Here is a 24,923-nt window from a genome sequence, read left to right as displayed (position 1 = left end):
CGTCTAAACCCGGAGCTCGACTTCTCTTAAAACCTGTTAGGCATTTTTTTAACTCTAAAGCAGTAAAATTCTGTGTCAAGTGTGCATTCTCTTTTACGGTTTTGTCAACGAATTTTAAGATTTCTGCCGATGTTTCCAAGTGCACTGGTTTCTCTTTGTACATGTTACTATAAAAGGTATGTACAGTTTCAATCATCTCTTGTGTGGATTTTGTTAAAAACCCATCTTCTCTTTTTAGATTTTGAATACACTCCTTTTTATTTATAACTTTCTTTCTTTTTCACCTTCCTCAATTTCCTGCTCCCTGCTTCTTACAAAAATTCCTTTACTCTTTATTTCTGCTAAAACTGACATTTCCTTTTTGACATCTTTGATTTCTTCTTTAAAGTCTATGCCACACTGATTTAGTTTAAAGTAGCGCTGTAAGCGTTTATGTAGTCCCATCATACATCTATTCTCTTTCCTTTTTTTACGTTTACCTTGCTGTTTAAAAAAAGTCTGGGTCGTTTCCTTCACCATTTCCCACCATTGTGCATGTGTTTCGTAGAGGTCTTGAAGGGTCTGCCACTCTTTATAACATTCCCTGTACTGACTGACTATGATTTCATCCTCCAACAGGGAACAGTTGAGTTTCCACAGACCACTTCCTACCGTCACACCAGAAGGGGGTGAAAGGGTGCAGGAGAGCATAAGGTGGTCTGAAAAGAAAACAGGGGTTAATCTAACATCAGTGGGTGGGCAATCTCTAGTAAAGAAATAATCAATGCGAGAGGCTCTGGTGCCATCATGACTAAACCAGGTGAAGCCCTCCTCTCTGGGATGCATGGTTTTAAAACAGTCAGTAAGCTTAAAATCCCTGCATATGCCCTGAAGTAAAATCGAAGTCTTATCCACTTTAAAATCTACCCCTGCTCTTTTTCTATCTTTCCTGCTCAAGATACAGTTAAAATCCCCTCCTACAACTAAAGGTACTTGCCCTAGCATGTAAAGCTGTATATCTTCTAAAAGGTCATACCTTTCATTTTTTCCATTGAAACCATAAATATTTAAGAGGTTAAAGTCTTGCCCCATAAAATTCAAGTGTGCTAAAAGTGCCCGTCCGTCTCTCACCACTGTGCTACCTTTCACCAGAACATGCGGATTTTTAATTAGAATGGCCACACCATCATTTTTATTTTGATTTGAGCCACTCCATATCGATAAATGGGGCCACATTTCCTCCCATTGTCTATGGTTTTTTAAAAAAGGTAGTCCACATTCTTGTATTAAAAACACATCTGATTTTATGGAGTCTAAGAAGGATAAAATACTCTGGGCTCTTGTCTTTGATTTCACACTTCTCACATTTAGTGTTGAGAAGGTGAGAACCATTAAAAGCATAAAGGAAAGTAGGTATGTCATTTTCGTTTTTCTAAGTTATCAAAACAAATTACACACAGGTTATTTCTTGGGAAACTAGCTCTTCCTTCATTTCTTTAGGTGAAAAGTGAGTAGGGTGATCTATATTTCCTTTTCGGACTCTCGGTGTTGGCCTCTGACGCAATGTTGCATTTAACTTTGAGTCCCTGGGGGTTGATTGCAGAGCTGAAGTTAAAAAGGAGACCTCATTTGGTGAGTCGGAGGGGAAGACTCTAGGTTCTTCCACTGAAGAACTGTCTGAAAGGGACCTAACCCTTCCCCTCTTCTCTGATACCACTGGGGAATCAGAGGCTCAGATGCCGTCCTCTTCGGCTGTTGACCTTCGGGGAGGTGAGTATCTTCACTAGACTCACCTGTCTGCTCTTCCTCCTCATTTAGCGTAGCTCCACCCTCTGCCTGTGAATTCTCACAGACTTCAACACTGAGTGGTGAGGCCTCTACAGGCCCCTCCCCTTTTTGCTCCTCACTTCCAATCCAAGCTTTTGGCGGGAAGTTTGAATTTATTGGGTCAACCTCTTCACTTTGTTCACCAACTGCCACCTTTGGTCCTTCTCTTTGTTGGCTTGACTGTGGCTTTACCATCTTTAATTTGTTGGCAAAAGATTTAGGGCAATCTCTGAAGAGGTGATTTAATTCTCCACAGAGATTACATTTCCTGCCATTTGGACACTCTCCAAAAGTTTGCCCAATTTCTCTGCTCTTCCCACATAACACCTTGGTACAAGCCTCAACCAGGTGTCCATGCTCACCACACTTGCGGCAGAACTTGGGCTGCCCCTGGTAGTGGATGTAACCACGGTTTTCAAGGTGGCCAGAGTGTCGCCCACCCGCTGCACTGAGCACTCTTCAGCCCTTTTAAATGGTATAACTTTGCACTCCCGCACGCTCCAGCAAGCACCATTCAAGCAACAACTTTGCACTCCAGCTTCGAACATCGGCACAGTCGCAACAAGTAAGGCGACTCTACTCAGAGAAGTCACTCTGCACAGTAAGAAGATTTCTTTTGCAAAGACAGAAAGGGCTTCACCCGCAAAGGTAAAGCCTGCCAAAAATAGAAACAACTCATTAGTGCTGCTCTCCACAGAAATCTTTAGTAAAAGGCGAAAGACTTATGAGAAAGAGTTATGAAGAGAAACCAGAGTACGATTATCCGTCACTGCGGGAGCAGGGCATCAGGCTAGTTGGCATAGCCACCTTCCCCATGGTGAGCTTTGCTTGGTTGAGACGCTTGCCCCCCCCCCCCCCCCTGCTCCTCGGCTGACCAAGTAGGAACAATCGGGCCCTATTCGATGGCTGCCTTGGCTTTTACTCTGTGCAAAAGACAAGGCAGCAACAAAAACACCACGAGAATCCCGTATTGAGAGTTTGTTCTGATCGCTCATTCGGGGTCGCGTTTCTTTCAAGCAATTCTCCTGGTTAGCCCACACTCGGCTCGCTCCCATAGCCGTGTTAAAGTCTACTTCGCATTCACTCTCTTTTCTCAGCAGACTCTTGGGATTTTATCTATAAAATGAATTCCTTCACTCAAACTATGTGAAAACTGCTTTGTCCTTAATATTTACCATGTCTAGAAAGATTTAAACAAAAAAAACAACGTTGTACTTTGCAGTAAAAGAAAGAGCAAATCTAAAGTTTCAGGAATCCGAGAATAAGCTTACTTTCATGAGTGCTTCACGATTTCGGATTTTGCTATAAAATGAATTCCTTCACTCATACTAAATTAAAACTGCTAAACCGCTAATCTGTTATATGTAAGGCAGATGTCAAATTCACCGAAATAGGATCAAAGGGTATTCGGCCAATCGAGCTGTAGCAGCTTCGGTAAAAGAGTATAAGTTGAAGAGTTTGTGAATAAAGGTGTGCGCACACATAGTGTGCTGTACGAAAATAGGCAGGGAGCAATGCCGGCTGGGGTATATGTTCTTGTATGTTGTCTGACTGTTTGATTTGAATGTGTTGTGTAAGTGTCCTGTTGAATGTTACATGTTTGGGCTTTGACACGCTTCACTGTGGTTGTTAACTGTGTGGTGTGTCCTGAAATGTTATATGTTTGGGCTGTGTGACATGCTTAATGCTTGTCAGTAGCTACCCACTTATTCATATATAGCAACTGACAACATAAGAAGTCCGGACATACTTTGATAGTAGTTGTAGAAGTATCCTTATTGATAATAGATCACTAATTCATAGTGATAGAACAGTAGATGAACAGGTGCTTGCACATGTCTCACGAAAATAAAATGGGTGTATGATTGCTGACGGCAGAGCAATACTGCCAAACTTATGAGTTCTTGTGGCAAACTTGATTCAGTGTCTTGACGTGTATACGCTGTTTCGCTGACTTGATTGTCACAAGAAACAAAGTGTGTTTGATAAGATCCGACCATTTTATTACGGGAGGATCAGTATGTATGGATTCTGATGTGACTGATAAACCCATTCGTATCTTAAGCATAATCTAATACGTGAGACGACGCCCTGGCACACGATAAAAAAAAAAAAAGAGAGAGAGCGGTTTTGTGTCCCCACAGTCCATAATGTAGAAAAGAGAGAAAAAAGCCTTTCTGATTTGGTGTGTGTGCTCATAGTGCAGAGTGTAGAGAAAAGAAAGCCGTTTTGGTGTCACGGGTGTTGTGACTTACACACACACATTTCTAAATTGAGAAAGGAAATTATTTTAGAGGAAGCAGTAGAGTTTAGATCCCACATTTGTTGATAGGCATTCATTTATTTCTTCACTTCTGATGAAGTTTCAACAATAAACAACAAACTTTGTATTTCTTCAGGAATCCGAAAATAAGCTCTATTTTATGAGTTATGCACGAATTCGGATTCTCCTATAAAACGAATTCATTAACTCAAACCAAGTTAAGACTGCTTTGTCCTTCATATTTATTCATGTCTAATCAAGTTTCAATGATAAACAACGTTGTACTTTGTAGAATGAGAAAGAACTTCTTCAGCAATAAGCATCTCTCGACATATGACGAAATACAGATTTTGCTATAAAATTAATTCCTTCTATCAGCCTGACTTAAAACTGTTTGTCCTCCTTATTTATCCACTTCAAATCAAGTTTCAACAATTAAAAAAAAATTGTAGTTTGAGAAAGAACAACTTAATCTTCAGCAATCAGTATAAAAAGAAGTGCAAATGCCAACCATACATACCTAAAAGGTGGAGCGGAAGTATTCAGCTGCAAGTAGGTGTGAATGTTCGACCATAATTTGTAAAAAGCGGGTAAGAAAAGGTTCGAATGCCCGACTATATATTAACAAAAGCGGGAGGAGAGGTCTTCGGATGAGAGTGGGTGAGAATTTCCAACCATAATCTATAAAATACGGTGAAAAAAAATATGTGAATGCCTCATAGAACACTAAAAGCGGAAGTGTTCGGCTGCAAGAAGGTGTGAATGTCCGACTATATTTGGTGAAAAGCAGGTGAAGCAAGGTCTGAATGCCCAACCTTACATCATCAAAAGCGAGATCAGAGGTGTTTGGCTGCAAGAAGGCCATAGTTTGCCAAAAGCGGGTAAGGTGCGAATGTCCGACTAAATATCAACAAAATTTGGGGCGGAGGTCTTCGGATGCAAGTGGGTGTGAATGTCCGACCATAGATGGTAAAAAGCGGGTAAGAAAAGGTTAAATTACCCGACTGTACACAATCAAAAGAGGGAGCGGAGTTGTTCAGCTAAGAGAAGGTGTGAAAGTCTGACCTTGGTTTGTAAAAAGCGGGTAAGAAAAGGTTCGTATGCCCGAATATACACCATCAAAAGCGGAAGCGGAGGTGTTCGGCTGCAAGATATTGTGAACGTCCGACCAAAGTTTGAGTGAAGGAATTAATTTTATAGATAAAATCCCAAATCATGCAGAACTCCTCAAAAGGGAGGTATGGCTTAATCACAAGTGTGGCTCTTTCTCATTCAGGGTAATATGAGGAAGTTTATGCTTGAAATATATGTAGAAATGGGTACATATGAAGGACAAAGCAGTGTTAACTTAGTTTGCGTGAAGAAATTCATTTTATACATAAAATCCGAAATCGTGCAGAACTCATGAAAATAAGCTTATTCTCGGATTCCTAAAACTTTTAATTTGCACTTTCTTTTACTGAAAAGTACAACGATGTTTTTTGTTGAAATCTATCTAGACATTGATAAATACCAGCCGAAACTCTGCTGCCGCTTTTGATAATTTATGGTTGGGCATTCTTACCTTTTCTTACCCGCTTTTTACAAATTATGATCTTACATTCACACCTACTTGCAGTCGAACACCTTCTCATCCACTTATGATCATGTGCGGTTGGGCTTTCGCACCTTTTCTTACCCATTTTTCAGTAATTATGGGTGGACATTCAGACCTTCTTGCAGCCGAAAACCTCCGCTCCTCTTTTGATCATACATTGTCGGGCATTGACACCTTGTCTTACCCGCTTTTTACAAACTTTAGTCGGACATTCAAACCTTCTTGCAGCTGAACCGCCTCCGCTCCCTGTTTTGATCATATATGGTCTGGTAATAGTACCTTTTCTTACCCGTTTGTGAGTAATTATGGCTGGACATTCACACCTTCTTGCAGCCGAACACAACCTCTCCCGCTTTTGATGATATATGGTCCGGCATTCTTACCTTTTCTAACACATTTTTCAGCAATTATGGTCGGACATTCACACCTACTCACAACACCTCCGCTCCCACATTTGATAGTGTATAGTCGGGCATTCTCACCCTTTCTCATCAGCTTTTTGCAAATTATGATCTGATATTCACACCTACTTGAAGTCGAACAGCTCTGCTCCCGCTTTTGATTATGTTTGGTTGGATATTTGAACATTTTCTTAATGCTTTTTAGAAACTTTGGTTGGACGTTCACACCGTCTTGCAGCCGAACACCTCCGCTTCCGCTTTTGATGGTGTATATTCGGGCATACGAACCTTTTCTTACCCGCTTTTTACAAACCAAGGTCGGACTTTCACACCTTCTCTTAGCTGAACAACTCCGCTCCCTCTTTTTATTGTGTACAGTCGGGTAATTTAACCTTTTCTTACCCGCTTTTTACCATCTATGGTCGGACATTCACACCGTCTTACAGCGGAACATCTCCGCTCCCTCTTTTGATGATGTATGGTTAGGCATTCGCACCTTTTCTTACCCATTTTTCAGTAATTATGGGTAGACATTCACACCTTCTTGCAGCTGAACACCTCCTCTCCTGCTTATGATCATGTGCAGTTTGATATTCGAAAATTTTCTTTCATGTTTTCTAGCAATTATTGATGGACATTCAGACCGTCTTGAAGCTGAACACCTCCGCTCCCACTTTTGATGGTGTATAGTCGGGCTTTCGAGCCTTTTCTTCCCCGGTTTTTACAAATTATGGTTGGACATTCAGACCTTGCAGCCGAAAACCTCCACTCCCTCTTTTGATCATACATTGTCGGGCATTCGCACCTTTTCTTACCCGCTTTTTACAAACCAAGGTCGGACTTTCACACCTTCTTGTAGCCGAACAACTCCGCTCCCGCTATTGATTGTGTACAGTCGGGTATTTTAACCTTTTCTTACCCGCTTTTTACCAACTATTGTTGGACATTCACACCGTCTTACAGCGGAACACCTCCGCTCCCTCTTTTGATGGTGTATATTCGGGCACTCGAACCTTTTCTTACCCGCTTTTTACAAACTATGGTCAAACATTCAAACCTTCTTGTAGCCGAACACATCCACTCCTGCTTTTGATGATGGGTATTCAAACCTACTTGTTGCCCGCTTTTCATTAATTATGGGTGGACATACACACCTTGTCGCAGCCAAACACCTCCGCTCCCTTTTTTGATCATGTATGATTGGACATTCGCACCTTTTCTCACCCGCTTTTTACTATGGTCGGCCATTCACAGCTTCCTCTCCACCATACTTGTATGGTGGGATATTCACACCCACTTGCATCCGAAGACCTCCGCCCCCACTTTTGTTGATATTTAGTCGGTCATTCGCACCTTGTCTTACCCGCTTTTTATAAACTTTAGTCAGACATTCACACCTTGCAGCTGAACCACCTCCGCTCCCTGTTTTGATAATTTATGGTCTGGCAATACTACCTTTTCTTACCGGTTTGTGAGTAATTATGGCTGGACATTCACACCTACTTGCAGCCGAACACCACTTTTCCCGCTTTTGATGATGTATGGTCCGGCATTCTAGTCTTTTCTAACACATTTTTCAGCAATTATGGTTTGACATTCACACCTACTCACAGCCGAACACTTCCGCTCCCGCATTTGATGGTGTATAGTCGGGCATTCTCACCATTTCTCATCAGCTTTTTGCAAATTATGATCTGACATTCACACCTATTTGCAGTCGAACAGCTCTGCTCCCGCTTTTGATGGTATATATTCGGGCATTCGAACCTTTTCTTACCCGCTTTTTACAAACCATGGTTGGACTTTCACACCTTCTTGTAGCCGAACAACTCCGCTCCCGCTATTGATTGTGTACAGTCGGGTATTTTAACCTTTTCTTACCCGCATTTTACGAACTATGGTCGGACATTCAAACCTTCTTTTAGCCGAACACATCCACTCCTGCTTTTTATGATGTCTGGTTGAGCATTCGCACCTTTTCTTACCCATTTTTTACAAATATGGTCGGACATTCACACCTTCTTGCAGCTGAACACCTCCTCTCCCGCTTATGATGATGTGTGGTTTGATATTCGAAAATTTTCTTTCATGTTTTCTAGCAATTATTGATGGACATTCAGACCTTCTTGCAGCTGAACACCTCCGCTCCCGCTTTTGATGATGTATAGTTTGGCTTTCGAGCCTTTTCTTCCCCGGTTTTTACAAAATTATTGTTGGACATTCAGACCTTCTTGCAGCCGAAAACCTCCGCTCCCTCTTTTGATCATACATTGTCGGGCATTCGCACCTTCTCTTACCCGCTTTTTACAAACCAGGGTCGGACTTTCACACCTTTTAGTAGCCGAACAACTCCGCTCCCGCTATTGATTGTGTACAGTCGGGTATTTTCACCTTTTCTTACCCGCTTTTTACCAACTATGGTCAGACATTCACACCTTCTTACAGTGGAACACCTCGGCTCCCTCTTTTGATGGTGTATGTTCGGGCATTCGAACCTTTTCTTACCCGCTTTTTACAAACTATGGTCGGACATTAAAACCTTCTTGTAGCCGGACACATCCACTCCTGCTTTTCATGATGTATGGTTGGGCATTCGTACCTTTTCTTACCCATTTTGCAGTAATTATGGGTGGACATTCACACCTTTTTGCATTTTAACACCTCCTCTCCCGCTTATGATGATGTGTGGTTTGATATTCGAAAATTTTCTTTCATGTTTTCTAGCAATTATTGATGGACATTCAGACCTTCTTGCAGCTGAACACCTCCGCTCCCGCTTTTGATGATGTATAGTTTGGCTTTCGAGCCTTTTCTTCCCCGGTTTTTACAAAATTATTGTTGGACATTCAGACCTTCTTGCAGCCGAAAACCTCCGCTCCCTCTTTTGATCATACATTGTCGGGCATTCGCACCTTCTCTTACCCGCTTTTTACAAACCAGGGTCGGACTTTCACACCTTTTAGTAGCCGAACAACTCCGCTCCCGCTATTGATTGTGTACAGTCGGGTATTTTCACCTTTTCTTACCCGCTTTTTACCAACTATGGTCAGACATTCACACCTTCTTACAGTGGAACACCTCCGCTCCCTCTTTTGATGGTGTATGTTCGGGCATTCGAACCTTTTCTTACCCGCTTTTTACAAACTATGGTCGGACATTAAAACCTTCTTGTAGCCGGACACATCCACTCCTGCTTTTGATGATGTATGGTTGGGCATTCGTACCTTTTCTTACCCATTTTGCAGTAATTATGGGTGGACATTCACACCTTTTTGCATTTTAACACCTCCTCTCCCGCTTATGATGATGTGTGGTTTGATATTCGAAAATTTTCTTTCATGTTTTCTAGCAATTATTGATGGACATTCAGACCTTCTTGCAGCTGAACACCTCCGCTCCCGCTTTTGATGATGTATAGTTTGGCTTTCGAGCCTTTTCTTCCCCGGTTTTTACAAAATTATTGTTGGACATTCAGACCTTCTTGCAGCCGAAAACCTCCGCTCCCTCTTTTGATCATACATTGTCGGGCATTCGCACCTTCTCTTACCCGCTTTTTACAAACCAGGGTCGGACTTTCACACCTTTTAGTAGCCGAACAACTCCGCTCCCGCTATTGATTGTGTACAGTCGGGTATTTTCACCTTTTCTTACCCGCTTTTTACCAACTATGGTCAGACATTCACACCTTCTTACAGTGGAACACCTCCGCTCCCTCTTTTGATGGTGTATGTTCGGGCATTCGAACCTTTTCTTACCCGCTTTTTACAAACTATGGTCGGACATTAAAACCTTCTTGTAGCCGAACACATCCACTCCTGCTTTTGATGATGTATGGTTGGGCATTCGTACCTTTTCTTACCCATTTTGCAGTAATTATGGGTGGACATTCACACCTTTTTGCATTTTAACACCTCCTCTCCCGCTTATGATCATGTGCGGTTTGATATTCGAAAATTCTCTTCCATGTTTTCTAGCAATTATTGATGGACATTCAGACCTTCTTGCAGCTGAACACCTCCGCTCCAGCTGTTGATGGTGTATAGTCGGGCTTTCGAGCCTTTTCTTCCCCGATTTTTACAAATTATGGATGGACATTCAGACCTTCTTTCAGCCGAAAACCTCCGCTCCCTCTTTTGATCATACATTGTCGGGCATTCGCACCTTTTCTTACCTGCTTTTTACAATTCATGGTCGGACTTTCACACCTTTTAGTAGTGGAACAACTCTGCTCCCGCTATTGATTGTGTACAATAGGGTATTTTAACCTTTTCTTACCTGCTTTTTGCCAATTATGGTTGGACATTCACACCTTCTTACAGCGGAACACTTCCGCTCCCTTCTTTGATGGTGTATGTTCGGGCATTCGAACCTTTTCTTACCCGCTTTTTACAAACTATGGTCAGACATTCAAACCTTCTTGTAGCCGAACACATCCACTCCTGCTTTTGATGATGGGTATTCAAACCTACTTGTTGCCCGCTTTTCATTAATTATGGGTGGACATACACACCTTGTCGCAGCCAAGCAACTCCGCTCCCTGTTAGGATCATGTAGGGTTGGGCATTCGTACCTTTTCTTACCCATTTTGCAGTAATTATGGGTGGACATTCACACCTTCTTGCATTTGAACACCTCCTCTCCCGCTTATGATCATGTGCGGTTTGATATTCGAAAATTCTCTTCCATGTTTTCTAGCAATTATTGATGGACATTCAGACCTTCTTGCAGCTGAACACCTCCGCTCCAGCTGTTGATGGTGTATAGTCGGGCTTTCGAGCCTTTTCTTCCCAGATTTTTACAAAATATGGATGGACATTCAGACCTTGTTTCAGCCGAAAAACTCCGCTCCCTCTTTTGATCATACATTGTCGGGCATTCGCACCTTTTCTTACCCGCTTTTTACAAACCATGGTCGGACTTTCACACCTTTTAGTAGCGGAACAACTCTGCTCCCGCTATTGATTGTGTACAATCGGGTATTTTAACCTTTTCTTACCTGCTTTTTGCCAACTATGGTCGGACATTCACACCTTCTTACAGCGGAACACCTCCGCTCCCTCCTTTGATGGTGTATGTTCGGGCATTTGAACCTTTTCTTTCCCGCTTTTTACAAACTATGGTCAGACATTCACACCTTCTTGCAGCCGAACACTTCCGCTCTACCTTTTAGTGTTCTATGGGGTATTCACAACTTTTTTTTCACCGCATTTTATTGATTATGGTTGGAAATTCTCACCCACTCTTATCCGAAGACCTCTCCTCCTGCTTTTGTTAATATATAGTCGAGCATTCAAACCTTTTCTTACCCGCTTTTTACAAATTATGGTCGAACATTCACACCTACTTGCAGCCGAACACCTCCGCTCCCGCTTTTGATGGTGTATAGTCGGGCTTTCGAGCCTTTTCTTCCCCGGTTTTTACAAATTATGGTTGGACATTCAGACCTTGCAGCCGAAAACCTCCGCTCCCTCTTTTGATCATACATTGTCAGGCATTCGCACCTACTTGCAGCCGAATACTTCCGCTCCACCTTTTAGTGATGTATGGTTGGCATTTGCACCTTTTCTTACCCTTTCTTACCCTACTAATTGCTTAAGATGAAGTTGTTTTTTCTCAAACTACAACATTTTTTTAATTGTTGAAACTTGATTTGAAGTGGATAAATAAGGAGGACAAACAGTTTTAAGTCAGGCTGATAGAAGGAATTAATTTTATAGCAAAATCTGTATTTCGTCATATGTCGAGAGATGCTTATTGCTGAAGAAGTACAAAGTACAACGTTGTTTATCGTTGAAACTTGATTAGACATGAATAAATATGAAGGACAAAGCAGTCTTAACTTGGTTAGAGTTAAGGAATTCGTTTTATAGGAGAATCCGAATTCGTGCATAACTCGTAAAATAGAGCTTATTTTCGGATTCCTGAAGAATGAGTCTGGTTCTTTCTCATAATACAAAGTTTGTTGTTTATTGTTGAAACTTCATCAGAAGTGAAGAAATAAATGAATGCCTATCAACAAATGTGGGATCTAAACTCTAGTGCTTCCTCTAAAATAATTTCCTTTCTCAATTCAGAAATGTGTGTGTGTAAGTCACAACACCCGTGACACCAAAACGGCTTTCTTTTCTCTCTTTTCTCTACACTCTGCACTGTGAGCACACACACCAAATCAGAAAGGCTTTTTTCTCTCTTTTCTACATTATGGACTGTGGGGACACAAAACCGCTCTCTCTTTTTTTTTTTGATTGTGTGCCAGGGCGTTGTCTCACGTATTAGATTATGCTTACGATACGAATGGGTTTATCAGTCACATCAGAATCCATACATACTGATCCTCCCGTAATAAAATGGTCGGATCTTATCAAACACACTTTGTTTCTTGTGACAATCAAGTCAGCGAAACAGCGTATACATGTCAAGACACTGAATCAAGTTTGCCACAAGAACTCATAAGTTTGGCAGTATTGCTCTGCCGTCAGCAATCATACACCCATTTTATTTTCGTGAGACATGTGCAGGCACCTGTTCATCTACTGTTCTATCACTATGAATTAGTTTATCTATTATCAATAAGGATACTTCTACAACTACTATCAAAGTATGTCCAGACTTCTTATGTTGTCAGTTGCTATATATGAATAAGTGGGTAGCTACTGACAAGCATTAAGCATGTCACACAGCCCAAACATATAACATTTCAGGACACACCACACAGTTAACAACCACAGTGAAGTGTCAAAGCCCAAACATGTAACATTCAACAGGACACTTACACAACACATTCAAATCAAACAGTCAGACAACATACAAGAACATATACCCCAGCCGGCATTGCTCCCTGCCTATTTTCCTACAGCTCACTATGTGTGCGCACACCTTTGTTCACAAACTCTTCAACTTATACTCTTTTACCAAAGCTGCTACAGCTCGATTGGCCGAATACCCTTAGATCCTATTTCGGTGAATTTGACATCTGCCTTACGTGTAACAGATTAGCGGTTTAGCAGTTTTAATTTAGTTTGAGTGAAGGAATTCATTTTATAGCAAAATCCGAAATCGTGAAGAACTCATGAAAGTAAGCTTATTCTCGGATTCCTGAAACTTTAGATTTGCTCTTTCTTTTACTGCAAAGTACAACGTTGTTTTTTTTTTTGTTTAAATCTTTCTAGACATGATAAATATGAAGGACAAAGCAGTTTTAACATAGTTTGAGTGAAGGAATTCATTTTATAGATAAAATCCCAAGAGTCTGCTGAGAAAAGAGAGTGAATGCGAAGTAGACTTTAACACGGCTCTGGGAGCGAGCCGAGTGTGGGCTAACCGGGAGAATTGCTTGAAAGAAACGCGACACCGAATGAGCGGTCAGAACAAAGCCTCAATACGGTGTTCCCGTGGTGTTTTTGTTGCTGCCTTGTCGATTGCACAGGGGCAAGCCTGATGTCCACCAGGCTCGGGGCCTGCAGCGACCATATTCTGGGAGCTACTGTACCCCCAGAAGGTACCCATCCCGCCCCACCCCACTCAACCCAACCCCACTCCGGAGGACCTCTACAAAAAACAAACAAACAACAACAAAAAACAAACAAACAAACCACCCGGTCACACCAGTCGCAGCAGCCCAGGCCTGAGACCCACCATCACCCAGGCCCCCCCAGAACCCCCCTCAACAGGTGCGCTCTTGTGAAAAAGCAAACAGCGGCAGCAACAAAAACACAACGGGAACACTGTATTGAGGCTTTGTTCTGACCGCTCATTTGGTATGGCGTTTCTTTCAAGCAATTCTCCCGGTTAGCCCGCACTCGGCTCGCTCCCAGAGCCGTGTTAAAGTCTACTTCGCATTCACTCTCTTTTCTCAGCAGACTAAAAGAAAGTTTCATCTTGGGCTCCCTGAAACTTGCATCCTGCACCGCTGTTTGCTTTTTCACAAGAGTAGAGAAGAGCGCACCGTTCCCAGCGGCACTGCAGTACGGGGTCAATGCTTGGAGTGAACGGAGCAAGCTAATTTTTCAACTCCTATTGCTAAAAATCCATTTAATATGTAGTCCTCGTATAGAGGACATATCAGATATTAAACTGATAAGAACAGATACTACACTTGATCTTAGCCAAAAGGCCGAGAAGCGACAACTCTGCACTGGTTCACGTCCGAGGGCCCTTCCTGGCACAATGCGCACTTGTCCGCTAACACCCCTGTTCTTTTTATGGCCATAGGTGGCCAGAGTGTCACTTTGCACCTCCGCCCACCTGCTGCACTGAGCACTCTTCAGCCCTTTTAAATGGTATAACTTTGCTCTCCCGCACGCTCCAGCAAGCACCATTCAAGCAACAACTTTGCACTCCAGCTTCGAACATCGGCACAGTCGCAACAAGTAAGGCGACTCTACTCAGAGAAGTCACTCTGCACAGTAACAAGATTTCTTTTGCACAGACAGAAAGGGCTTCACCCGCAAAGGTAAAGCCTGCCAAAAATAGAAACAACTCATTAGTGCTGCTCTCCACAGAAGTCTTTAGTAAAAGGCGAAAGACTTGTACGTTATGAAGAGAAACCAGAGTAAGATTATCCGTCACTGCGGGAGCAGGGCATCAGGCTAGTTGTCATAGCCACCTTCCCCATGGTGAGCTTTGCTTGGTTGAGACGATTTAAACAAAAAAAACAACGTTGTACTTTGCAGTAAAAGAAATAGCAAATCTAAAGTTTCAGGAATCCGAGAATAAGCTTACTTTCAAGAGTTCTTCACGATTTTGGATTTTGCTATAAAATGAATTCCTTCACTCAAACTAAATTAAAACTGCTAAACCGCTAATCTGTTACATGTAAGGCAGATGTCAAATTCACCGAATTAGGATTATTCGGTATTCGGCCAATCGAGCTGTAGCAGCTTCGGTAAAAGAGTATAAGTTGAAGAGTTTGTGAATAAAGGTGTGCGCACACATAGTGAGCTGTAGGAAAATAGGCAGGGAGCAATGCCGGCTGGGGTATATGTTCTTGTATGTTGTCTGACTGTTTGATTTGAATGTGTTGTGTAAGTGTCCTGTTGAATGTTACATGTTTGGGCTTTGACACTTCACTGTGGTTGTTAACTGTGTGGTGTGTCCTGAAATGTTATATGTTTGGGCTGTGTGACATGCTTAATGCTTGTCAGTAGCTACCCACTTATTCATATATAGCAACTGACAACATAAGAAGTCTGGACATACTTTGATAGAGTAGTTGTAGAAGTATCCTTATTGATAATAGATAAACTAATTCATAGTGATAGAACAGTAGATGAACAGGTGCCTGCACATGTCTCACGAAAATAAAATGGGTGTATGATTGCTGACGGCAGAGCAATACTGCCAAACTTATGAGTTCTTGTGGCAAACTTGATTCAGTGTCTTGACGTGTATACGCTGTTTCGCTGACTTGATTGTCACAAGAAACAAAGTGTGTTTGATAAGATCCGACCATTTTATTAGGGGAGGATCAGTATGTATGGATTCTGATGTGACTGATAAACCCATTCGTATCGTAAGCATAATCTAATACGTGAGACAACGCCCTGGCACACAATCAAAAAAAAAAAGAGAGAGCGGTTTTGTGTCCCCACAGTCCATAATGTAGAAAAGAGAGAAAAAAGCCTTTCTGATTTGGTGTGTGTGCTCACAGTGCAGAGTGTAGAGAAAAGAGAGAAAAGAAAGCCGTTTTGGTGTCACGGGTGTTGTGACTTACACACACACATTTCTGAATTGAGAAAGGAAATTATTTTAGAGGAAGCACTAGAGTTTAGATCCCACATTTGTTGATAGGCATTCATTTATTTCTTCACTTCTGATGAAGTTTCAACAATAAACAACAAACTTTGTATTATGAGAAAGAACCAGACTCATTCTTCAGGAATCCGAAAATAAGCTCTATTTTACGAGTTATGCACGAATTCGGATTCTCCTATAAAACGAATTCCTTAACTCTAACCAAGTTAAGACTGCTTTGTACTTCATATTTATTCATGTCTAATCAAGTTTCAACGATAAACAACGTTGTACTTTCTAGAATGAGAAAGAACTTCTTCAGCAATAAGCATCTCTCGACATATGACGAAATACAGATTTTGCTATAAAATTAATTCCTTCTATCAGCCTGACTTAAAACTGTTTGTCCTCCTTATTTATCCACTTCAAATCAAGTTTCAACAATTAAAAAAATGTTGTAGTTTGAGAAAAAACAACTTCATCTTAAGCAATCAGTAGGGTAAGAAAGGGTAAGAAAAGGTGCAAATGCCAACCATACATCACTACACCATCATACACCATCAAAAGAGGGAGCGGAGGTGTTCCGCTGTAAGACGGTGTGAATGTCCAACAATAGTTGGTAAAAAGCGGGTAAGAAAAGGTTAAAATACCCGACTGTACACAATCAATAGCGGGAGCAGAGTTGTTCCGCTACAAGAAGGTGTGAAAGTCCGACCATGGTTTGTAAAAAGCGGGTAAGAAAAGGTGCGAATGCCCGACAATGTATGATCAAAAGAGGGAGCGGAGGTTTTCGGCTGCAAGGTCTGAATGTCCAACCATAATTTGTAAAAACCGGGGAAGAAAAGGCTCGAAAGCCCGACTATACACCATCAAAAGCGGGAGCGGAGGTGTTCGGCTGCAAGTAGGTGTGAATGTTCGACCATAATTTGTAAAAAGCGGGAAAGAAAAGGTTCGAATGCCCGACTATATATTAACCAAAGCAGGAGGAGAGGTCTTCGGATAAGAGTGGGTGAGAATTTACAACCATAATCTATAAAATGCGGTGAAAAAAAAGGTGTGAATACCCCATAGAACACTAAAAGGTAGAGCGGAAGTGTTCGGCTGCAAGAAGGTGTGAATGTCTGACCATAGTTTGTAAAAAGCGGGTAAGAAAAGGTTCGAATGCCCGAACATACACCATCAAAGGAGGGAGCGGAGGTGTTCCGCTGTAAGAAGGTGTGAATGTCCGACCATAGTTGGCAAAAAGCAGGTAAGAAAAGGTTAAAATACCCGATTGTACACAATCAATAGCGGGAGCAGAGTTGTTCCGCTACTAAAAGGTGTGAAAGTCCGACCATGGTTTGTAAAAAGCGGGTAAGAAAAGGTGTGAATGCCCGACAATGTATGATCAAAAGAGGGAGAGGAGGTTTTCGGCTGAAACAAGGTCTGAATGTCCATCCATATTTTGTAAAAATCTGGGAAGAAAAGGCTCGAAAGCCCGACTATACACCATCAACAGCTGGAGCGGAGGTGTTCAGCTGCAAGAAGGTCTGAATGTCCATCAATAATTGCTAGAAAACATGGAAGAGAATTTTCGAATATCAAACCGCACATGATCATAAGCGGGAGAGGAGGTGTTCAAATGCAAGAAGGTATGAATGTCCACCCATAATTACTGCAAAATGGGTAAGAAAAGGTACGAATGCCCAACCATACATGATCCTAACAGGGAGCGGAGGTGTTTGGCTGCGACAAGGTGTGTATGTCCACCCATAATTAATGAAAAGCGGGCAACAAGTAGGTTTGAATACCCATCATCAAAAGCAGGAGTGGATGTGTTCGGCTACAAGAAGGTGTGAACGTCCGACCAAAGTTTGTAAAAAGCAGTGAAGAAAAGTTTCGAATATCCAAACAAACATAATCAAAAGCGGGAGCAGAGCTGTTCGACTGCAAGTAGGTGTGAATGTCAGATCATAATTTGCAAAAAGCTGATGAGAAAGGGTGAGAATGCCCGGCTATACACCATCAAATGCGGTAGCGGAGTTGTTCGACTGTGAGTAGGTGTGATTCTCCAACCATAATTGCTGAAAAATGTGTTAGAAAAGACTAGAATGCCGGACCATACATCATCAAAAGCGGGAAAAGTGGTGTTCGGCTGCAAGTAGGTGTGAATATACAGCCATAATTACTCACAAACCGGTAAGAAAAGGTAGTATTGCCAGACCATACATTATCAAAACAGGGAGCGGAGGTGGTTCAGCTGCAAGGTGTGAATGTCTGACTAAAGTTTATAAAAAGTGGGTAAGACAAGGTGCGAATGCCTGACAATGTATGATCAAATGAGGGAGCGGAGGTTTTCGGCTGCAAGGTCTGAATGTACAACCATAATTTGTAAAAACCGGGGAAGAAAAGGCTCGAAAGCCCGACTATACACCATCAAAAGCGGGAGCGGAGGTGTTCGGCTGCAAGTAGGTGTGAATGTTCGACCATAATTTGTAAAAAGCGGGTAAGAAAAGGTTTGAATGCTCGACTATATATTAACAAAAGCAGGAGGAGAGGTCTTCGGATAAGAGTGGGTGAGAATTTCCAACCATAATCAATAAAATGCGGTGAAAAAAAAGGTGTGAATACCCCATAGAACACTAAAAGGTGGAGCAGAAGTGTTCGGCTGCAAGAAGGTGTGACTGTTCGACTATATTTGGTGAAAAGCAGGTGAAGCAAGGTCTGAATGCCCAACCTTACATCATCAAAAACGAGATCAGAGGTGTTTGGCTGCAAGAAGGCCATAGTTTGCCAAAAGCGGGTAAGCTGCGAATGACCGACTAAATATCAACAAAAGTGGGGGCGGAGGTCTTCGGATGCAAGTGGGTGTGAATATTCCACCATACAAGTATGGTGGAGAGGAAGCTGTGAATGGCCGACCATAGTAAAAAGCGGGTGAGAAAAGGTGCGAATGTCCAATCATACATGATCAAAACAGGGAGCGGAGGTGTTTGGCTGCGACAAGGTGTGTATGTCCACCCATAATTAATGAAAAGCGGGCAACAAGTAGGTTTGAATACCCATCATCAAAAGCAGGAGTGGATGTGTTCGGCTACAAGAAGGTTTGAATGTCTGACCATAGTTTGTAAAAAGCGGGTAAGAAAAGGTTCGAGTGCCCGAACATACACCATCAAAAGAGGGAGCGGAGGTGTTCCGCTGTAAGACGGTGTGAATGTCCAACAATAGTTGGTAAAAAGCGGGTAAGAAAAGGTTAAAATACCCGACTGTACACAATCAATAGCGGGAGCAGAGTTGTTCCGCTACAAGAAGGTGTGAAAGTCCGACCATGGTTTGTAAAAAGTGGGTAAGAAAAGGTGCGAATGCCCGACAATGTATGATCAAAAGAGGGAGTGGAGGTTTTCGGCTGCAAGAAGGTCTGAATGTCCAACCATAATTTGTAAAAACCGGGGAAGAAAAGGCTCGAAAGCCCGACTATACACCATCAAAAGTGGGAGCGGAGGTGTTCAACTTCAAGACGGTCTGAATGTCCATCAATAATTGCTAGAAAACATGAAAGAAAATTTTCAAATATCAAACTGCACATGATCATAAGCAGGAGAGGAGGTGTTCAGCTGCAAGAAGGTGTGAATGTCTACCCATAATTACTGAAAAATGGGTAAGAAAAGGTGCGAATGCCTAACCATACATCATCAAAAGAGGGAGCGGAGGTGTTCCGCTGTAAGACGGTGTGAATGTCCGACCATAGATGGTAAAAAGCGGGTAAGAAAAGGTTAAATTACCCGACTGTACACCATAAAAAGAGGGAGCGGAGTTGTTCAGCTAAGAGAAGGTGTGAAAGTCCGACCTTGGTTTGTAAAAAGCGGGTAAGAAAAGGTTCGTATGCCCGAATATACACCATCAAAAGCGGAAGCGGAGGTGTTCGGCTGCAAGATATTGTGAACGTCCGACCAAAGTTTGTAAAAAGCAGTTAAGAAAAGGTTCGAATATCTAACCAAACATAAGAATGAGTCTTTTCCGCTGTAGAATGCCCGACTATAGACCATCAAATGCGGGAGCGGAGGTGTTCGGCTCTGAGTAGGTGTGAATGTCCGACCATAATTGCTTAAGAATGTGTTAGAAAAGGTAAGAATGCTGGACCATACATCATCAAAAGCGGTAGAGGTGGTGTTCGGCTGCAAAAAGGTGTGACTGTTCGACTAAAGTTTGTAAAAAGTGGGTAAGACAAGGTGCGAATGCTTGACAATGTATGATCAAAAGCGGGAGCGGAGGTGTTCAGCTGCAAGAAGGTCTACATGTCCATCAATAATTGCTAGAAAACATGTAAGAAACTTTTCGAAAATCAAACCGCACATGATCATAAGTGGGATAGGAGGTGTTCAGCTGCAAGGTGTGAATGTCCACCCATAATTCCTGAAAAATGGGCAAAAAAAAGGTGTGAAAACCCAACCATACATCATCAAAAGCAGGAGTGGAAGTGTTCGGCAACAAGAAGGTGTGAACGTCCAACCAAAATATGTAAAAAGAAGTTAAGAAAAGGTTCGAATATCCAACCAAACATAATCAAAAGCGGGAGCAGAGCTGTTCGACTGCAAGTAGGTGTGAATGTCAGATCATAATTTGCAAAAAGCTGATGAGAAAGGGTGAGAATGCCCGACTATACACCATCAAATGCGGGAGCGGAGTTGTTCGGCTGTGAATCTCCGACCATAATTGCTGAAAAATGTGTTAGAAAAGGTAAAAATGCCGGTCCATACATCATCAAAAGCGAGAGAGGTTGTGTTCGGCTGCAAGTAGGTGTGAATGTCCAGCCATAATTACTCACAAACGGGTAAGAAAAGGTAGTATTGCCAGACCATATATGATCAAAACAGGGAGCGGAGGTGGTTCAGCTGCAAGAAGGTTTGAATGTCAAACTAAAGTTCAAATATATTAACAAAAGCGGGAGGAGAGGTCTTCGGATAAAAGTGGTTGAAAATTTCCAACCATAATGTATAAAATGCGGTGAAAAAAAAGGTGTGATAGAACACTAAAAGGTGGAGCGGAAGTGTTCGGCTGCAAGAAGGTGTGAATGTCCGACTATATTTGGTGAAAAGCAGGTGAAGCAAGGTCTGAATGCCCAACCTTACATCATCAAAAGCGAGATCAGAGTTGTTTGGCTGCAAGAAGGCCATAGTTTGCCAAAAGCGGGTAAGGTGCGAATGTCCGACTAAATATCAACAAAATTTGGGGCGGAGGTTTTCGGATGCAAGTGGGTGTGAATATCCCACCATACAAGTATGGTGGAGAGGAAGCTGTGAATAGCCGACCATAGTTTGGAAAAAGCGGGTAAGAAAAGGTTTGAATGCCCGAACATACACCATCAAAAGAGGGAGCGGAGGTGTTCCGCTGTACGAAAGTGTGAATGTCCAACCATACTTGGTAAAAAGCGGGTAAGAAAAGGTTAAAATACCCGACTGTACACAATCAATAGCGGGAGCGGATGTGTTCGGCTACAAGAAGGTGTGACAGTCCGACCATGGTTTGTAAAAAGCGGGTAAGAAAAGGTGCGAATGTCCGACAATGTATGATCAAAAGAGAGAGCGGAGGTTTTCGGATACAAGAAGGTTTGTATGTCCTACCATAGTTTGTAAATAGCGGGTAAGAAAAGGTTCAAATGCCCGACTATACACCATCAAAAGCGGGAGCGGAGGTGTTCCGCTGTAAGACGGTGTGAATGTCCGACCATAGTTGGTAAAAAGCGGGTAAGAAAAGGTTAAAATACCCGACTGTACACAATCAATAGCGGGAGCGGAGTTGTTCGGCTACAAGAAGGTGTGAAAGTCCGACCATGGTTTGTAAAAAGCAGTTAAGAAAAGGTTCGAATATCCAACCAAACATAATCAAAAGCGGGAGCAGAGCTGTTCGACTGCAAGTAGGTGTGAATGTCCAGCCATAATTACTCACAAACGGGGGAAGAAAAGGTAGTATTGCCAGACCATACATGATCAAAACAGGGAGCGGAGGTTCAGCTGCAAGGTGTGAATGTCTGACTATAGTTTGTAAAAAGCGGGTAAGACAAGGTGCGAATGCCCAACAATGTATGATCAAAAGAGAGAGCGGAGGTGTTCGGCTGCAAGGTCTCAATGTCCAACCATAATTTGTAAAAACCGGGTAAGAAAAGGCTCGAAAGCCCGACTATACATCATCAAAAGTGGGAGCTGAGGTGTTCAGCTGCAAGAAGGTGTGAATGTTCGACTAAAGTTTGTAAAAAGCTGGTAAGACAAGGAGCGATGTCCCTTCATTGTATAATCAAAAGCGGGAGCGGAGGTGTCCAGCTGTGAGTAGGTGTGAATGTCCGACCATAATTGCTGAAAAATGTGTTAGAAAAGGTAAGAATACTGGACCATACATCATTAAAAGCGGGAGAGGTGGTGTTCGGCTGCAAGAAGGTGTGAAAGTCCGACAATGGTTTGTAAAAAGCGGGTAAAAAAAGGTTCGAATGCCCGAATATACATCATCAAAAGCGGAAGCGGAGGTGTTCGGATGCAAGAAGGTGTGAACGTCCGACCAAAGTTTGTAAAAAGCAGTGAAAAGTGAGAAAAAGCATTTCGTGAGTTCTGCATGATTTGGGATTTTGCTTATAAAATGCATTACTTCACTCAAACTATGTTAAAACTGATTTGTCCTTCATATTTACCATGTCTAGAAATATTTAAACAAAAAAACAACGTTGTACTTTGCAGTAAAAGAAAGAGCAAATCTAAAGTTTCAGGAATCCGAGTATAAGCCTGCTTTCATGAGTTCTGCACGATTTCGGATTTTGCTATAAAATGAATTGCTTTGCTCAAACCAAGTTAAAACTGCTTTGTCCTTCCATATTCATCAATGTCTAGATCGACTTCAACAAAGAAAAACATTGGACTTTGCAGTAGAAGAAGTTGAAATCCATCTACACATTGATAAATATGAAGGACAAAGCAGTTCCCACTTGCCCATAAGAAAATAAGCTTATTCTCGGATTCCTGATCCTTCAGTGTTGCTCTTTATTCTACTGCAAAATACAATGTTGTTCTTTGTTGAAGTCGATCTAGACATTGATAAATATGAAGGAAAAAGCAGTTTTAACTTGGTTTAAGTGAATGACTTCATTTTATACATAAAATCCGAAATCGTGCAGAACTCATGAAAATAAGCTTATTCTCGGATTCCTAAAACTTTTGATTTGCACTTTCTTTTACTGCAAAGTACAACGTTGTTTTTTGTTGAAATCTATCTAGACATTGATAAATACCAGCCGAAACTCTGCTGCCACTTTTGATAATTTATGGTTGGGCATTCTTACCTTTTCTTACCCGCTTTTTACAAATTATGATCTTACATTCACACCTTCTTGCAGCTGAACCACCTCCGCTCCCTGTTTTGATCATATATGGTCTGGCAATAGTACATTTTCTTACCCGTTTGTGAGTAATTATGGCTGGACATTCACACCTTCTTGCAGCCGAACACAACCTCTCCCGCTTTTGATGATATATGGTCCGGCATTCTTACCTTTTCTAACACATTTTTCAGTATTCGAACCTTCTCTTACCCGCTTTTTACAAACCATGGTTGGACTTTCATACCTTCTTGTAGCTGAACAACTCCACTCCTGCTTTTGATGATTTATGGTTGGACATTCGCATCTTTTCCTACCCATTTTTCAGTAATTATGGGTGGATATTCACATCTTCTTGCAGCTGAACACCTCCTCTCCCGCTAATGATCATGTAAGGTTTGATATTCGAAAATTTTCTTTCATGTTTTAAAGCAATTATTAATGGACATTCACACCTACTTGCAACCGAACACCACCTCTCCCGCTTTTGATGATGTATGGACCGGCATTCTTACCTTTTCTAACACATTTTTCAGCAATTATGGTTGGAGAATCACACCTACTCACAGTCGAACAACTCCGCTACCGCATTTGATGGTGTATAGTCGGGATTTCTCACCCTTTCTCATCAGCTTTTTGCAAATTATTCTCTGACAGTCACACCTACTTGCAGTCGAACAGCTCTGCTCCCGCTTTTGATTATGTTTGGTTAGATATTCGAACCTTTTCTTAACTGCTTTTTTACAAACTTTGGTCGGACGTTCACACCTTCTTGCAGCCGAACACCTACGCTTCCGGTTTTGATAGTGTATATTCGGGCATACGAACCTTTTCTTACCCGCTTTTTACAAACCATGGTCGGACTTTCACACCTTCTCTTAGCTGAACAACTCCGCTCCCTCTTTTGATTGTGTACAGTCGGGTATTTTAACCTTTTCTTACCCGCTTTTTACCAACTATGATCGGACATTCACACCGTCTTACAGCGGAACACCTCCGCTCCCTCTTTTGATGGTGTATGTTCGGGCATTTGAACCTTTTCTTACCCGCTTTTAAAAACCAGGGTCGGACTTTCACTCCTTTTAGTAGCCGAACAACTCCGCTCCCGCTATTGATTGTGTACAGTCGGGTATTTTAACCTTTTCTTACCCGCTTTTTACCAACTATGGTCGGACATTCACACCGTCTTACAGCGGAACACCTCCTCTCCCGCTTATGATCATGTATGGTTTGATATTCGAAAATTTACTTTCTTGTTTTAAAGTAATTATTGATGGACATTCAAACCTTCTTTTTGATTGTGTATAGTCGGGCTTTCAAGCCTTTTCTTCCAGGTTTTTACAAACCATGGTGTGACTTTCACACCTTCTTGTAGCCAAACAACTCCGCTCCCGCTATTGATTGTGTACAGTCGGGTATTTTAACCTTTTCTTACCCGCTTTTTACCAACTATGGTCGGACATTCACACCGTCTTACAGCGGAACACCTCTGCTCCCGCTTTTGATGGTGTATAGTCGGGCTTTCGAACCTTTTCTTACCCGCTTTTTACAAACTATGGTGGGACATTCAAACCTTCTTGTATCCGAAAACCTCCGCTCTCTCTTTTGATCATACATTGTCGGACATTCGCACCTTTTCGTACCCGCTTTTTACAAACCATGGTCGGACTTTCACACCTTTTAGTAGCCGAACAACTCCGCTCCCGCTATTGATTGTGTACAGTCGGGTATTTTAACCTTTTCTTACCCGCTTTTTACCAACTATGGTTGGACATTCACACCTTC

General features: G+C 42.1%; 3 non-coding genes across 3 annotated transcripts; all 3 read right to left on the bottom strand.

Moving 5' to 3' along the window:
* Positions 1 to 2,443: 2,443 nt before the first annotated feature.
* On the bottom strand, positions 2,444 to 2,563 carry LOC140287482 (U5 spliceosomal RNA). Its single transcript, XR_011911639.1, has one exon. It is a non-coding gene; the product is annotated as a U5 spliceosomal RNA (small nuclear RNA).
* An 11,438-nt stretch (positions 2,564 to 14,001) lies between these two features.
* LOC140287481 (U2 spliceosomal RNA) lies at positions 14,002 to 14,192 on the bottom strand. Its single transcript, XR_011911638.1, has one exon. It is a non-coding gene; the product is annotated as a U2 spliceosomal RNA (small nuclear RNA).
* A 316-nt stretch (positions 14,193 to 14,508) lies between these two features.
* LOC140287475 (U5 spliceosomal RNA) lies at positions 14,509 to 14,622 on the bottom strand. Its single transcript, XR_011911633.1, has one exon. It is a non-coding gene; the product is annotated as a U5 spliceosomal RNA (small nuclear RNA).
* Positions 14,623 to 24,923: the final 10,301 nt, after the last annotated feature.

This window comes from Leuresthes tenuis, unplaced genomic scaffold (assembly GCF_036924035.1).
Source record: "Leuresthes tenuis unplaced genomic scaffold, fLeuTen1.0.hap1 SCAF_138, whole genome shotgun sequence".
NCBI classification, from domain to species: Eukaryota; Metazoa; Chordata; class Actinopteri; order Atheriniformes; family Atherinopsidae; genus Leuresthes; species Leuresthes tenuis.
The sequence above is the reverse complement of the archived record's forward strand: the minus strand, read 5'-3'. Positions and strand labels throughout refer to the sequence as shown.